This window comes from Pinus tabuliformis, chromosome X (genome assembly GCF_031772625.1).
Source record: "Pinus tabuliformis cultivar Carrire ecotype Pingquan chromosome X, CPIR1, whole genome shotgun sequence".
Lineage (NCBI taxonomy): Eukaryota > Viridiplantae > Streptophyta > Pinopsida > Pinales > Pinaceae > Pinus > Pinus tabuliformis.
The window spans coordinates 1,680,428,233-1,680,446,725 of record NC_142308.1 but is presented as its reverse complement, the minus strand read 5'-3'; positions in this window follow the sequence as shown (position 1 = coordinate 1,680,446,725).

Genomic DNA, 18,493 nt, shown 5'->3' with positions numbered 1-18,493 from the left:
ACGACGCGTCAACATGCAAATGGAATTTGACGTACCATTTTGGAAAGACCAATATAGGGGTGGATGCCATCTTTTCCTTAAGTGTTTCTAGACTTTTGTTGCATTCCTCATTCCAGAAATAAGTAGCATCCTTCTTTAGTAACTGTTCCATTGGATTCGTGATCTGGGCGCAGCTTTTAATGAACTTCTGATAGTAGCCCATGTGTCCCAGTGTGGTGTGTAGCTGTTTAACACTTCACAACGCTTGAAAATTGAGTATGACAGCGATCTTTGCGAGATCCACCATTAGGCCTTGCTTACAAACCACATGGCCTAGCAGGTTCCCGAAGGGGACGAGGAAAGTACACTTCTTTAGGTTTAGCGCAATCTGGTGTCGTCGGAAAGTATCCAACATTAACCATAAGCTCACGATGTGTTTCTTAACCAGTCCGAACACGGTCCAGTCATCAAGATAGACCTCTAAGAACTTGTGTATAAATTCCTTGAATATCGCTACCACAATTAGTGAAAATATCGTCGGCGCGTTGTTCAGTGCAAAGGCCATCACCGTATACTGAAAACAACCCCATTTTGTGGCGAATGTTGTTTTACTCCTGTCTTCTGGCATGATCTTGATCTGGTGGTATCCTGAGAACCCATCCGTAAAAGAGTAGGCTTCCTACCCACCCACATTTTCCAGTACCTCATCTGTAAAGGGTGTTGGAAACGGATCATTAACACAGGCATCATTCAGCTTCTTGAGATCCATGCAAATGCAAATCTCACCCTTCTGTTTCTTCTCCTCCATAGCCATCGGACTTATCCAATTGGACTCCTTGATTGGTTCAATGATTCTTGCTGTCAATATCTTGTCCAGTTCTTCGTGGACCTTTGCTTTGTATTTTGGATTCAATCGGTAGGGTCACTGCTTAACGGGCTTTGCATTCGGCTTCAACGTTATCTTCATTATTCCAAGGTCTCCTAGGATCCCTTTTAGCTCTGTGATTTTTTTTGGAATAAATTGCGATATTCCTGAAGCAACTCGACGACCTTTTCCACTGTGGCATCATCCCAATAGTCTTCAAGCGTTGCATACTTCGAATCTTCTTTTGTTCCGATATTTACTTGTTTCGTTTTCAATGGCGCCGTGATATCTAGATCTTCGATTTCAGGTCCGTTCACCTCACGGCTCCCCTCTGATTCCAGAATATTGATGTTTCATGGGTTGTCCTCATCATCTTATACCTGGACATTGTAACATTCGAGGGCCTGGCTCAGCTATCGCGACCAGTCAGGCTGCACAGTTTCTTCTGGTTGCACTGGCGTTTTGAAAATGGCGGCCTTCACCAGCTATAACGCGTCGTCCATAGGATCCATCCATTGATATTCAAAGAGGAATGTCGACAAAAACCCTTCGCGCAAGATATCCCACTCGCCTGTGTTGTGCGGGAGCTCTGCTTTAGTATACCAGTTTCTGGGAATGACGTCCAGGGTGTGATAAAATAAGTACACCCATTCTGGTTGAGGTTCCTCTCTGTAGGCTTTAATCCATCTAGTAAGGTGCATGCATGGATCATCAAGTCCATCGTATTTTTCTGTTACGCGTAGTTCTGGCTTCCCAAATATTATCTGCATCATGCACTTGCAACCGCACCAATCTTCGAAAGTCCCGTCATGTGTGCCTCACCATCGTGCAGGTGCTCGCACAATGCCCATCTCAACGCATCAAACCGTTGGTGTTCTGGTACTCTGATTTCAAACTTGGTCAGGAATTCATCTATTATTGTCAACCCATCATATATCGGCATTTCACGATCCTGGGCCCTCACGCAGTATAGAGATTTAGTCATCATATTGCAGTGTAGCATGGTCACTCCATTCAACTTGTTATGCCACCGCTCGTCTTCTTCATCTGAAACAGTGGTGCAGGACTCTCCATAGCCCCGTGATATTCTTCTATCCTCCATTGACTTGACCCATTATTGCCTTCGTATAGAAATTTTGTAGATACAGTCTAATTTGTCGTTACTTTCTTTGTTGTGCATGGGTTCAATGTAGCGTTGTCCTTCAGTTGGATCTAGTGGAGCGACTGTGCGGAGTGACTTCATTTCCAATATCATTGTACGCTTATTTAAATTAATAACCCCATTCATGTTAGTGGCCCAGTCTATTCCTAATAACGCAAGATAAGGCATACTTTCATCCATGATTTCAATAACTTCAAAGTCCGTCCGAGTACTCGCGCCATCAATATCTAGCGTAATTCCCTACAACCTTCCCATGGGCAGGATCTTCTACTAGTTTTCCATTCGTAATTGGATAAGGGACCATTGTAGTGTAGGCTTACCCATACATTCCCAAGTCTGTTTAGGCACTATGTTGGCATCTGAGCCCAAGTCCAGAATGACCTGATCCATCTCATACTCACCGATCTGCATTGTTAATCGCATTTCCCACCCTGTCTGCGACGCATGTCTTCCCAATTTCCAAACTATGTGAGGTTCACTCTATCCTGTGCATCTATTTATCAATTCCTGTAAGCCTTTAACTTCCCTGTTGTCACGAAGAAATTCTATACATGTCTCTGAAAAGGTAGTTATCATCGAGGGATCCTTGTCCATCTCAGGTTGATCCCTATTACCTAGGGTAGAGATCTCCGCGAAGCTCTCCCTAGCTTCTAGATATGTCTCCTTGCCAACCCCTGCGTCTTCCTTAATTAGGTTTTGTCTATCTGCTCCTATGGCCTTTCCACTTCTTAGTACCATGTTTACCTTGGGGTCTTCATCCCAGGGTTCGAACCTCATCATCTGCACGTTCTGGGTTGTTTTTGGTTGCGCTGCCCTTTTTTCCCGAATCTGTGCTATCAGTGTAGGGCAATCTATCAGCTCATGATCGAATTGTTCACACTAAGTGCATGAAATTATAGTTGGGTTGGTACAATCCCGTGCGTAATTTCCTGGTCCTCCGCAGTTGTAATAGATTAGCTGCTCGTGACCCCTTCCTGGCCCCATTCCGCCCCATCCTCGTCCACGTCCATGGAACCCACCGCGTGCAATCGCCGTGGCTGGATCCAGACCTCGCGCCTCAGTCTACATTCTATAAGCAGGTGACTGGTCCATTAATAATTGATAGCTACGACAGTCTCTTTCCTCATGGCCCACCGATCTGAAAAAGTTGCAAAATAGCTGCTGGGGGGTCTGGTTGAATTTTGGCAGTAGATGACAGTTATCGGTGTTATGTTTTCCTCCCACCTGACAGATTGTACACCAGACTGGGGTTGTTGTGCTTAGCCCTGCCTATGCCTCTAGTCGCAATGGTTTTGGTCCCCCCATTGCCACATAATTCGTTGAAACCGAGCAGTGATCTTTATCATACCCCTGGATCTTGCACTTTATACACCATACTTCCTCCCGGACTTCTAGGCGAGGTGCCTGTTCCTTTCTTAAGTTCTTCATTTCCAAACACAAGTTTTGGATTTGCACTTGGGTTTGCTAAACTCCCAACCCCGGGTCTTGTAACGAACTTTCGTGCAACCTCATCACGGTCTTCAACGCTTCAGGCTGGGTTGAGACCTTCTGTTGTGATAAAGCCATCCTCAGATGTGGTGTTAATGATGCCATAAACCAAGCACAGTGAACGCATCTGTTAGTGTCATGTTTGATTCACGAATAGTACTTTTTAGTCTTTGATTCAAATCCCACGGGGTTTTACCTGGCATCATTGCCATCTCCTTGAACCCTATGATCGACTATGTTTCTAACTTCAACCTGCTGAACTCTTTCTTTAGTTCAGTCTAGATTTATGCCGTCCCCGCAGTTGGGTGGTCGCTTGAGTACTTTATGTACCATGTTAGCACCCAGTCCTGCAGCGCACTAACTAAGGTGGCCTTTCTACTATTATCATCTGCAATCCTATGTGCATTCCATACTGAGGTTAACATGAACCAAAATTGTTCTGGGTCTTCGCTTCCTACTCCTTTGAATATTGGTAGCTGGATCGCACTCATCATTGTCAACTCTGCCACTGTACTCTGAGCTACTACTATTCTTGGTCCCTTCGATCCTTCAATTCTTTTTCTATAGATTCCTCACATTCCACATTAGACACCCCTTAGGCAGATCCCAGTCCCATCAATGGAACTATTTGTTGGCTTATATGGGCCTGACCCAGGTTCGGAAGAATTATTTAGCCAAACAAATCCTGCAGCTACTAGCCCTTTCAGCAACAGCCCACGGAGCGTGGACTGAGGACTCACCCAAGGTAGTAGGGGAGGGTGCTGGAACCAGGTTTCTGCACCCTTGGGATGTCTAGATGTGGTCTGGAGGTTATGCGGGCCATTCTGCAACCTCGCGCTATTCTGTTTCTGCGTAGATCCGGACTTGGGCTAATTCTTAATATTAATTACTTAATGATGTATTATAAATAAGATATACTTAGAAGGGTCTTTAAGCAAAAATTTATCCGAATTAACTAGTTCGCACACTTAGAATATACACAGATTCACATATATTCATAACATAAGCATATGCACACAAAGTAACTAGTTATATTAACCATACAATAGCCAGATCCACAATAATACAGATTTAACACAGAACTTCAGAATCAACTTATCTTTATTTCCACTTTATCACAAATACATCCAGATCCACCCTGCGCATTCAGCTGCAGGGGTCTACACACATAACTGTGGACTCTTCCAGGCCTATGTGCACACAGCTATAGAGCCTCTATCCACTACCCAACACCCTCAACTCGGAATTATAGATGCTTCCGTAATTTCCTTCTCAAAAACCCATTACATTTCAGATCCAAGATCATACAAAAAAATTGCCTTCTACCCATAGAACCTCACTCTATTTATACCTTTCTATGGTCCGCGGACCGACTTACTTCCTATTATTCTATATTATTTCTTGGTTGGACAACCCTTTGACTCAACCTTTTACATTTTTTTCTCCACATATTTCAGAGGTTTACAATATTTTTATCCTAACTTCTAGGCTATCAAACCCAAAACTATTATGTGGGACCTCCGCTACCCAACACACAAAGACAAAACTTCAAAATTTCTAGAACAAACTTGCAAACCTGACATAGCAGTCAACATGCAAAACTATGACCAGTGGCCAATCAAGAACAAAGGGTGTAAGGACTCAACAAGAGCTCATGGACTGAGCCCAAGTGTTTGCAACAATCAGGGAAAAAACTAAGGAAGACTTCGAAATTTGGATGCGGGCCAAAATTTTGGAGGGTGTTGTAGCCACTACAACACTTGGCGACACACTAGTTGAATACCAGCTTCTCTGTTTCGGTTCATTTCTAGCACATGGCCTTGGCCTTTCAGGGAGTATTGATTCATTATGCAGGTTACTTTAGATTCCCACATACCCCATGAACATACATGGTTCACCTTGTACCAACTTAGTCAAACACAACAAAACTTTTAGCTTGATCACAATGTTTCAAAATCAAGAAGGGTAGTTTGGCTCATGAGCTTAAGATTTTCAGAGCATAAGTTTTCATCTCTGGTGTTTCTCCACTACCAATAGGCCTGGATAGTACCCCGATGAAGTCATGCAAGAACACAAGCAATGCTCCACTTCCAGTGAGCCTCGTCAGTACCCAATGGAGTTGCATGTTTCACCTCTCTACACAAGAAGCCTTTCTCTTCTTTCACCTTTGTATTTTTGTTTTTTTGAAAGAGGATTGCGTTATGTTCCTATACCAATAGGTGTCATATATCATGATTGACTTAGTTTATCTCTGTAATATGTACATGCCTTTGCTTTCTGCAAATTCTTTCCATATTCAAAATCAAAAATTAAAAAATGTAAAGAGGGTATGTCCTAGAAAAAGAATAAAAGGACAAAAATAATGAAAAGGTTAGAAAAAATAAAAAATGAACCCCAAGAAAAAGAAAAAGACTAGGAAAGTGTGCAAGTCAAAATGCCACTACTATTTTACTTTTTGTACAATAATGATTGTCTGCAACTTGTTATTTATGCCACAATCCATGGTAACCAAATAGTTTAACCTTGGTTATTCCATGTTTTCAATTTCATGCTTAGAGATAGAGAATAAAATCTGATCAAACTGTTTAATCTTGGCAGATAAGTAGATAGGTAGAGTAAATAAAAAAGGAGCTCAACAGTTTAATCTAAGCCCTTAGATGTAATAAGGATAGATTTAGATAGATTTCCATTGTAAAAGAAAAGAAAGGGTTTTGATAAGGGTTTTCCAGTTTAAGTGCACCCTAATAAAGGAACAAAAAATGCTAGGATAAGTAGGTAGGGTAAGTAGATGAATGGTTACAAAATTATGTATGATGAATGATTATCCAGATATCAAGTCATATATTTTCATCATAAAAAGCACTTAAAGATATGGATGACAATGAAGACATTTACATCATAGACAAAAGTCAAACTAATTAACCTCCGCACTCATTTTTTCCCTAAATGTCACTAATTTCCCATAAGTACTAAAGGCACTAACAACCTAAAAGTTAAAGGGGCTCAGAGAATTTCTCTGACTTTTGGAGGGACCGGACCCTCGGCTCAATAACTTGTAAGGCCTAAGTGCTAAAGCTGCTTCATCAAATTTCACCTCCTCCATAATTCATTCATTCTCCTCAAACCCTTTTCCTATGGTAAAATCACTCTTTTACTTAGGAAAATTAAAGGTTCTTTACAAAAACCCCCCAAACACATTTTAGCCTAAGTTATAATGATGGATGATGAATGTATTTTGAAAAACATTTACTTAGCTCAATTTCTTTTCCATATTTCATATTAACTTTTAATTTTTATTATTTAAATCCTGAAAGAATTTACCCTTTCCAGTATATATTATTAATAAAAAACCCAAAATTAATAAATATTCCATCCCGAAGGTTTGCAAAATAAACCATAATAAAAGTTAATTGAGTCGGGTTAATCAATTGAACCGCGATTAGTTAAGAACCAAACCCCCATCCTGATAAAGAGGGATTAATTAATCACCTGGATTAGTTAAAAGCCTCTCCACCAATCATATCACCCCGATGTAATTAAAGTCATTTTAATTACAATCGGGCCCCTCCATTAACTCCCTGCCATTTCTCGCTGCCGACTACCATCCGATTAACCTCCCCACATTCGAAATCTCTCGCCCATATCACATAGACCTTTGGGCTGAACATTAACTGCGTGATACAAGCGGTTTTGAATTTTTGCCGATGCTACGTGTCACTCGATCTATGGCATCGTGCGACCCTCCGCAAAAACCACCAACCCCCAAAGGCAGTGCGACGAAAACCATTACCGCTCCTGTTTACCGCCTCCACTAAACGACGAAGTGTCCCATCAATCAACTGTAGGCAACTGTCATTTTCATTCACCCGCCAAAAGTCATTGACTTTGTGCATAAAAACAAAAATGTTCATTTCTTTCCCTTTTTCCCAAGAAAGCGACTTCTACCTTCCATGCACTTATAGAGTATGCCCAACCTAGCAACTAACTTCCAACCATCAACCACCATCAGTTGCTGAACTCTAGACCACTCCGGACTACTGTGTGCACCCTGAAAGGCCTTCACTATAGCCATTTGTCCAGACAGTCAACCAAAAACAGGTATTTACCACATTTCCCTCTCAGAAACCCTATTTTTGTACTGAATTTCCACTAAATTGATTTAAACCCAAATTATTCAGTACAATTAAGCTATTTTCTTAGTCCCCAGCTTCCCCAAACACCTGTTTTTCCTTAAATTCCCTGAAAACTCCCAACTTCTTCCTTGAATACACAAGAAACAAGGATGGAAGTTCCTGTCACCCTAAATGTTATGCCAATCACTACTCCCCACAGGGATTTGGACTACCTTCCCTTGGCCGATAAAGATTTTCAAATTAAGGACCTTACCTTTGATGAAACCCCCTTGAAGCTATACAGCAGGTATAGGGACAATTATCTGAACAATGCTGACAAAATAGGTCTTTGGGAATCCAACCTCCCCAAATATCAATTCCCCACTATCCATATTTTCCCAGATATTGTCCACCAATGCCATGAAAATTACAACCCCAATCTGAGAGCTGTAATGTCCCCTAACCAGTAAATCCTTTTCACCATTACAACTGAGTCTATAAATCAAATGTTGCAATTATAGCCTGGTCAGGACCTCACTCCCTTTCCATTTCAGATTTACTTGAAAAATCCTCAAGGTTTTCTAGTTTTGAAATCAACCAAGTCTGTCAGACCTTCATGGAAGAAAAGTACAGGCCAAAAGAACCTCCTCCTTATATGTCAAGCTTCTTTACAGTTCTGGGTCAGGATATCATCACCATGATTGCTTGCATTTTGGGTTTTACTGCTAGTGAGTATGTAGATGCGTTGACCTTAGCCTACATGTCTATTTTCACCCCTGGTCAACCTCCTGTAGCCAAATATGACTATGCTACATTCATTTCTGATAAGATGCATGACCAATTCATGAGATTAGAGAATGAGAGGGTATTTAAATATTCTTCAATCCTATATCATCTTTTCCTTTACTACCAGACTGATAAATTCCCTTTCCCTGTACAAAATCTTAACACCAGAGGGAACTCTCGGTCAGTTATCTTTTGGACTTCCATTTTTGACAATTTACCTTCTTCTCCCTACCCTTATACACATTTTATTGATTAATTTTTGCATCCAGTAACTACCATGTTGATAGGAAGTCCCCCTCCTAGGATTAGTGATGATGTCAAGAGAATTCTTCATTTATCCAAGCAATATAAGGTTGGTGACTGGTACTTATACCAGAACCATATCGAGATCAGAGTTTATGGGTGTGAATTTCCTCCCTACAAATTGCCTAAATATGTCCCCATGAGATTGTTTGCCCTGGAGTACTACAGGAAAATGATCAACTCAGATGAAATCAATTTTATGAAAGCTAAGAAGAAAGCTCAATTAAGGATCAAGGATCACCTAGGACCATTTGTTTGCAACAACAGAAAGGCAAGGAAAGAGGCAAAGGAAATCCTTGAGAAATTGAGACTAAAAAGGAGTTTCATCTGGCCTTATGATCCTCATAGTTTCATCTGTGACAGGAGACAGAAGCACAAACTATCCCCCTACATCCATCATAGAATTCTAGAAATAGAATAATATGCAAATCAAAATGAATGGGTGTAGGGAACACTTATAGAACAGGATAGTGATCAAGTTGAAGTAGAAAATGTTATGAAAGATTTGGAAAGACAATTTGATCTGGATTCCTTTGTACAGGTGCCTGAAGAATCTTCACAGAGACCAACACAGGAGGAAAGTGCACAGACATCAGGACATCCAGAGACATCAAGCCAACTAGAGACTTCAGGACAGGGGAAAGATTTAGAATCACAGAGAATTTCTGAGGAGTTGACCCAAACTGATACAAACATGGGCAACCCTCCAGTATTGCAGACCCCTCTTAATGAGGAGCGAATCCAAAAAAGAAGTAGGAATGAGGCTAGCCCTTCTTCAGTGCCATTAGACCAAGTGTATGTAAAAAGATAGAGATTGAATCCTTTGTCTGAGCAGGAACATGAAGAAACAAGAAGTGACACAGTGCAGACAACATTAGTAGGGGAGACACCCTCTACCTCTCAAACACAGGCACTAAGCAGACAACAAAGTGTAGAAGTGTCATCACTAAAGACAGCTTCAGAGCCAAGCCAGGATTTAAAAGAAAAGTATAAAGAGATTAAGGCTAGGAATGAGCAGCTCAAAGCTCAAACCTATGCCAAATATCTGAAAATGGCTCCTACAAATCAAACAAGGTTGATGTCAGCTTTTGACATCAAAGAGGGAAAAATGTAGATGAGCTTCTTGAAGCCAATAGTACAATAGCCAAAGTCCATGGCTGATTATTTGAAAACAAATTTTGAAGTTCTTGCTAAAGATATCCACCCAATTGATCAAATTGAGCTCCACAAGCAAACGGGTGAGATGGTCTATTCCACTTTAACCAGTAAAGCCATCATTGCACATCAGTTGCAAAATTCTTTGAGCAATACTACAACACAATTATAGTTAGAAAAATATTCTTCTCAGGCTAAGGACACTAGAATAAAATCATTAGAAGACCTAGTGATTGAGTTGGGTCATAATCCCAAAGATGTTAAGGTAGCTGAGAGTTTGATAAAAAAGAAAAATGAAGACATTGTTGCACTCAGAAAACAACTCAAGCTCCCTCCCCTCATACATCCACAAACTACAGAAGTCATTGAGAAACAAAATGAGGAGGAACTTATGGACTTGGTCCTTAAGTTAAATGAACAGTTAAAAGAAACAAAACAAGAGTTGGAAAAAGCTTTGCAGTCTAAACAAGATGAGTCGATCACCATGCCTCAGACTGCAGTACCCATGGTTTTTATAGCATTACCATCCACCATTGCAACATCGTTGGCACCTAACATTCCTCCAACAACAGCTCTTCCAGTAACAACTATAGCAGGTACTTCTGAAGCAGCAACAATTTCAACAAAGCAAACAGAGGACTTAATCAAGTCCATGGAGGAAATGAAAATCCAAGCAACTGAGATACAGAAATTAAAAGAAATGGTTACGAGCTTGGAGCATAATTATGAGATATCACAGATTAACTACAATGAAGAAGAAAGAAAGAACAGAAGGATGACCGATAGAATAAAAACATTAGAGAAGTACTTAACATTTTAAAAGCCCTTAAGAGATATCAGAGATATTTTATGGACCAATATAATTGATTCCATCAATGATATTTGGTCTTCTATTTAGATCCTTTTTTAACAGATTGAGTTAGTTAAACTAGCTACTGAGGCCATACAAAAGACCAGGGAAGAATTGGGAGACAAGCCTGAAGAGGCAACTCAATTGATCAACTTTTTGAATAGAAAAAGCAGGGAACAGCTGGAACAATGGGAGATCGAGGATCGAACTGGTACTATCCTTGAAGTGAAGAAAGTCCTTACTAAAAAGAACTTGATGCTTAACCTAGAAAGAAGATGTCAAAGAATTCAAGAGGACATAGATGATTTCATGGAAAAATTTGACATTCTAAGGAATAAAGGGCTTCCAAACCCATTGGTCATAAATGACAAGTTGATGACTCAGGTAGACTACATTGATAAATTGCACAAACAAGCCAAAAGTCAAGCTAGCTCTTCCACAGTGAAAGCACTACCAACTGGAAAAGTGTTGTATGATGGTTTAGAAAATCTCTTCTATATTGAGCATGAAGTAAAACACTTGTTCACAACCCAACCCAATTTTGCAAAGCACACTGAGGCTGATGAAATATATAGGAAATTGACCAGGATGAAGATACCAAATGAAGAATGGTGGACCAATATGCTCGATATCCTATAATTTACTATGGTAATTCAGAGGTAAATAGAAATATTTACTAAGGTAAAGGTTGATAAACAGGTAAAGAGTATCAGTAGGGAAAAGCAAACAAAAATCCAGCACGTAATCACCACAACAAAAATAAGAGGCAAATCTGAGTTTCAACCTCCTGCTCATGAATAAATAAAGGGACAACAACAATCAGTTTCACATCTATCTCTATATTTTTGTAAAAGATATGTTATATTTCCTAGAATAAATCTCATATAGTTATGAGATATTTTTGATGTAATTTTGTATAAATACTTCTCCATTCGAAGTATTATGGGTGGATTCTATAACATCCTTGTAAATCTATGCTATCAAGTTGAGAAAGCTTTTGTACTCAAAATTGGATTTTTGGTGGAAAAGGAATGAAATTTGAGGAAATTTCATCAGAGTCTCGTGCAGTATAATTACAAATAAGTATTATATCCTTGTGATTTTATGTGTTTTCTATATGTTACAATGTTTCACGCATCTTAAATCTAAATGGTAGAATAGTCAAAGTGTATCAGAATTAGCTTTATTGCTCTCGGTTATCAACAATTTACCATTTCTATGTTTTCTTCTAAACTATCTCGATAAAGGAATTCTTAACTGCTCCTCTATCCCTATAGTTTTCTCTAATAAGTCCCTAGTAGATGATTCTTAATTGCCCTCTGCTAGTTGACCTATCTTCCTTTCCTCTTTCTAATCCTAACTTGAGGATTCTTAATTTCCCTCTAGTTTTGAAAAGAAATATCATCCATTCAAGCCCCAAAGTTTGTTTTTATTCTGTTGTCTTGCGTGTTGAACTCATACCTCAACAATCTGACTTGATCCAGTGAATTATCCCTGATTGACTCCATAGCCCAATGGCCTAGAAGCCTAGTTTGCCCATTTGTTTCAGAACTCCACCACTCTCAAACAAAACAACCTTACCGAACATTAATAGCTAGCCTAATATCATATCAAAACATAGCTAAATCATAAAGAGAGAAGCCTTTCTGAGTGTAAATTGGCTAGGATCTATACTTAAAATATTGGTTTGTGGTTACCTTGGATCCTTTCCTTCTTTCCAACAACTTCTAAGGAAAATCTGAGTGATAAAAGACTATGCATAGGCACTTATTCATTTTGGGGGCAGAAGAGGGATCCCGACTTATTGAGAACAGAAAAGGATTTTCCTTTAGGGAAGCATGTAATATCTTTGATTTAGGTTTTCTCATTTAGATTTTTCCCCTTCTCTGTTTCTACTAGTTGGATAAGCTTGAACACAGAAAGCAGGAGACCGAGTACAGGCATGGGGTTTCCCAGTTTGAACACACGTTCATCATTTAATGAGAGCTTCCCTCATAGATGGATCAGATTTTCCATCTAGACTTCATTAGCCAAGAGTTACAATCAAGAACAAAGAATACAGACATGGGACTGGCCAAGTGTTGCATTGTCACAAGAATCTTTGACTTCAACCACATACTTATTCAAAATCCAAAATACAGTATATGACAACACTTGTTTTCACAAAGAAAAGTAAAAATAGCAAAGTAAAACAACATAACAAGAAATGAAAATATTATGTACATAGGGTGGGGAGCAACCCCAGATCATTGAAAATAACATTTTAAATCTTGGCAATTGACAAGAAGGTTTTCAATCCTCTCGTTAAATGATTGTATATGATACGTGTGTTGGCAAATTTTTTCGTAGACCGTGAAAGGACCAATCCATAGGGACTGGAACTTAGTGTGTTTTCCTTTGTCTTCATGGGGTTTATCCCACTTCAGGACTAAGTCACCCACAGTGAAGCTAGTGTTCCCTACATTCTTTTAATCGAACCATCTCTTGATATGGTTTTGGTGGAGTGAAATTTTTTCATTCTCTTTCATCCGTTTTTCCTGTAACTTGTGTAGTGTGTCCATCCTACGCTGAACCAATAGACATGGCTTGCCTCAATATTCTTGGGATAACTGAAGAGAAGACAAGTAGATATTTGGTGGGAGGATGGATTCTTTTTCCTATAAAAGGAATTATGGAGATGTGTTCAGAGAGGGCTTGGATGTAATTCGATCAGGCCAAAGTGCATTCACCAAAGCAGAATGCCAGTTTCACTGCTCAGAGTAAATTGTCTTTTTTATGATTCAAATGAGATTCTTGTTTATAGATTTGTCAAGACCATTTCCCTAAAAGTGGTAGTTAGTTGAATGTTTAAGCACAATACCATATTTCAATGAAAAATCATAAAATTTCAATGAAGATGAGTAAGTTTCATTTTAAAAAACAAGTGATACAGGAACGCCAAACCTTGAAATGATGTTCCACTAAAGGAATTTGATGACTTCTTGGTCGTTCACTTGTTTGAGCAAAACTACTTTTTTCCACCGCGTGAAATAATTTCTAGCAGTCAGGATGTAGTGGTGTTGCTTTTATGAATGTGGGAATATTTCCCCAATAATATATACGCCACACTGTTCAAATGGTTCATCCACTGCAACAGGCTGTAGCGGGGCTTCTGACCTTCTGGTTTTGTTGGTGCATTGTTGACAGACTGGGCACTTGCGGCCATAAGTGTGTGCATCTTTAAACAATGTGGGTCAGTAGAAACTAGCTTTGATGAATTTATGCGTAGTTGTGTTACCCGTGAAGTAACCTCCGGCTGGTCCATCATGTAGATCATGTAATGCTCTCTCTGAATTTTGTGCCTCTAGGCACCTAAGAAAAATTCCATTGTTGTGATTTTTGTAAAGCACTTCATGCACCAACTAGTAAGGTAAGGCTTTGAGTCGAAGTGCCTTATTTTTCTGCATGGAAAAGTGACAAGACATGGTGTCGTGCTCAAGGTACTGGCTCACTTCTTCATACCAATAGTTACCATACGAAGTGAGTGGTGCTCGCTCTACATTGTACATGTTGATTTCTTTCTCCCAACTGGCGAGCTATTCTTCTTCCTCTTGCGTGTGTACCGCTTCTACTACAAGTCTGCAGAGACTGTGACCCTTGACAGCCTGAACTAGCTTGATGTCAAGATCATACTATTGTAGTCTTGTCATCCAGTTCACACGTCTCTCACCCAACTCATGTTGAACAAGTAGCAATCTAACTATTGGATGCGGCACAAAGACTATGCAATGGTTTTTCAATAGGTAGGATCTGAAATGTTTCATTGCCTTATATACAACACAGGCTTGTTTATCCACTGCGAGATAGTTGAGCTTGAGGCCCTACATTCTTGTGCTCATGAAGGATATGGGACGTTCATTTTTCATCTCATCCCTCTAAGTGAGCACTGTAGTGAGTGAATTGTCGGAAGCGAAAGTATAAAGCAAGAATTTTTGTTGAAATCTTGGTTTTATAGCACAAGTGCATCTACTATTTCCTGCTTGATATGGGTGAACACATCGTTTTCATTCTTTCCCCAGTTGTAGATTGCATCCTTCTTTATCATCTCTTGTATAGGTTTGACAATATTCACATAATCTAAGATGAACTTCTAGAGGAAGTTAATCTTCCCCCAGGACTGCATATCTTTCTTGTTGACTAGGTGAGGAATCTGTGTGATAGTTTTTATAGACATTTTTGTGCCTTACAGCTCTAAGCATGAAATGTCCATAAACCAAGGGATCCTAAGTCCCTAAAAGTGTTGTTCCTACCCCTAGAGGAACAAGGTCAACCAATTACAACTTCTCCCAGAAGTTCTCCACCAGAAACTGCTCAGAATCAGTCAAATCAGGATCATTTCAGTTGCTCCACTAGCTAGCTGTGTTTCATAGCACCCCAGTACACTAGCTAGGTGCGTTGCAACGCACCTAAATGCACTACCAGGGTGTGCTGAGCGGGAAATGAAAAATGGCAGTGTAATTCCGCGAGGTGGACAGACAATGGAAGCTTCCAGAATCCTCCCCAATGACACTTGCCTCACTGAGTTCGACCAAGGATGAGTAAGAGGCTCTCAGTCTCCAAGTGGAAGCAAGAACTGACAGAGAGAGGCCACAATTCAAATCATAAGCTGACTCATCCTCTTTGCATACATCTATATATGGATCCCTCATCCCAGAGATCCAGAGGCTGGAATTTTGTACTTTGCAGAGAATTGTTGTTGGTTTTGAGATAGAGATCAGTGCATTGGGTGATTTATGCTTTGTTGGAGGTGAAGAGGGGATTCCTTTGCTGGGGGGTTGATGCTGGATCAGGAATCATCGGTTGTAACTCCTCCTGGACCTTCTTGTTATATCAATAAAACTATTTGAGTTTCTCCTACATGCTTGTGTATCAATGATGTTTTGTTATATTTGCATGTTTAGCTTAAATCTGATCCTAAGCTATTTATGAATGTAAATCCATGTCTTTGTGTAGTTTTCCTCTTCTATGATCTTGCAGGAACTTGGTGAAGCTGGGCAAGTGAAGGAGCAGGTAGCTAGAAGTTGTCAAAGAGGAGAGAGATTGGATCAAAGGACTAGCGCAAGACACAGGTTAGTTCATCCTATTCCTCTTCATTTACGGTTTATAAAGAGGAATACGAAAGTAGTTTTCTTCGTTTGTTGCTAAGGTACTGTCACACCTTAGTGGGATAGGGGCATTCTGAGTAGACACTTTTCCCACTAAGGTGTCTACTCAGAACGCCCGTATCCCACTAAGGTGTGACAGTGCCTTAGCAACAAAAAAGGAAAACTACTTTCGTATTCTTCTTTATGAACTGTAAATGAAGAGGAATAGGATGAACTAACATGTGTCTTGCGCTAGTCCTTTGATCCAATCTCTCTCCTCTTTGACAGCTTCTAGCTACCTACTCCTTCACTTGCCCAGCTTCACCAATTTCCTGCAAGATCACAGAAGAGGAAAACTACGCAAATACATGGATTTACATTCATAAATAGCTTAGGATCAGATTTAAGCTAAACATGCAAATATAACAAAACATCATTGATACACAAGCATGTAGGAGAAACTCAAATAGTTTTATTGATATAACAAGAAGGTCCAGGAGGAGTTACAACCGATGATTCCTGATCCAGCATCAACCCCCCAGCAAAGGAATCCCCTCTTCACCTCCAACAAAGCATAAATCACCCAATGCACTGATCTCTATCTCAAAACCAACAACAATTCTCTGCAAAGTACAAAATTCCAGCCTCTGGATCTCTGGGATGAGGGATCCATATACAGATGTATGCAAAGAGGATGAGTCAGCTTATGATTTGACTTGTGGCCTCTCTCTGTCAGTTCTTGCTTCCACTTGGAGACAGAGAGCCTCTTACTCATCTCTGGTCGAACTCAGTGAGGCAAGTGTCATTGGGGAAGATTCTGGAAGCTTCCATTGTCTGTCCACCTCGCGGAATGAGACTGCCATTTGTCATTTCCCACTCAGTGCACCCTGGTAGTGCATTTAGGTGCGTTGCAACGCACCTAGTTAGTGTACTGGGGTGCTATGCAACGCAGCTAGCTGGTGGAGCAGCTGAAATGATCCTGATTTGACTGTTTCTGAGCAGTTTCTGGTGGAGAACTTCTGGGAGAAGCTGTAGTTTGTTGACCTTGTTCCTTTAGGGGCAGGAACAACACTTTTAGGGACTTAGGATCCCTTGGTTTATGGACATTTCATGCTTAGAGCTGTAAGGCACAAAAATGTCTATAACAGTTGCCCCCTAAAGTATGAGGCCGTTTATCGGGTGAAATGCTTTATTAGGAGGATCTGAAGTTCTTTCAATGCTGGGAGGAGACCTGTAATAAGATACAATACAATACATTATCTTCATACTGCTTTCATGATCTAGCTGAGGCGGGCATTCCCATGCTCAGCTTTATAAATTCATTTTTATGTACATAGGACAGACAATCGTCTGATGGTAGACTGATGATTTTGATGAAGTCATCATCCTTTTGGTAGGATGATTATCTGTGCTGCAATGTTGTACATGTCAATGTCTTTATTTTTCCTAAATATATATCGCAGCCCGGATGGATGAAACTAGATCCGGGGTCTTCAATCTCGTCCGATCTTCACTCGTAGTACAAGTCGATTCATGTGAGAAATGTTTTGAAGTCGAACATGGAAAGACATCGCTTGATTACCAGTCAATGATGTAAACTGTTAACAAGCGCGAGAGGAATCATCGATAATGATGATGACCCTCAAGGTACTGCAGTACAATTCACGTGGTGTGAATAAGGGACTTGGCGTCGAACACCACGCAAAATCTTTCGGTCGAAGGTCATTGATGTATACCTGTCGGAAGTGAGAAACTTGCCATTGAGGCATGCAAGCTTCAAAGTACTGAATGGGGTGTTCCTAGATCAACTTCTTGGATAATGAGCTGGTGTCGACAAGAAGCAACCTGTCAAAGGAGGGCCTTAATGAATCCCACATCAATGACATGAAACGAATCAAATGATTTTGATGGAGGTGAAAACGATCTGATGATATATGGTTCAGGATGGCGGTCATGAAGGAATGAAGTATAATGTATGGTAGTGGATGGAACACGGGTGATTTCTCTGGATGACTTCTCTTGAACATGTCGGCGACACTTATGTGATGGATCGGTAGCATTTACCCCAAATGTGGATGGTATGGCGTGACCATGGTGATGTGATCGGTGAATGAAACAACCCAACCCGACTCAGGCACGGAGTGGAAGTGTCATGTTCAAGAGCGACTTGCTACCAATAAAGATTTTCTGAGTTTCTTCCCAATTTTTCCCCAGTCATTGCTGACCAGTACCTCTTTATTTTTGTCAAGCTTGAGGAGGATAACATATGCTTGTTCTATAATTTTTCCTTCGGGCAAACCCATCGCTATGTTTTAACGAGCCTAGCGATAGTGAAACTCGTTCTCGTCTAAAGACAAGTTTGTCGCTATTAATCTTTTTAACGAGCTTAACGACAAAGATAACTCGGTCCTTTTCATTTTTAGAGAGTCTGAAAAAGGTACGTAAAGTTAACTCTGGAATTCCTTTTTCATCATCTAATCCCTTAGTTCCGAAAAAGTATAAAACAATACAGAAGGGATGAATTTTCGATAGTTTTAACGAGCCGAACAACACAAGCGCTCGATCTTTTTGTGCAATAATCCCTCAGGTCCAAAAAGATTAAAATCTAGAGGAGAGATAGCACTTCCGGTTGCTTTAACGAGCTGGAAGGCCAAAACTCGGCAATCTTTT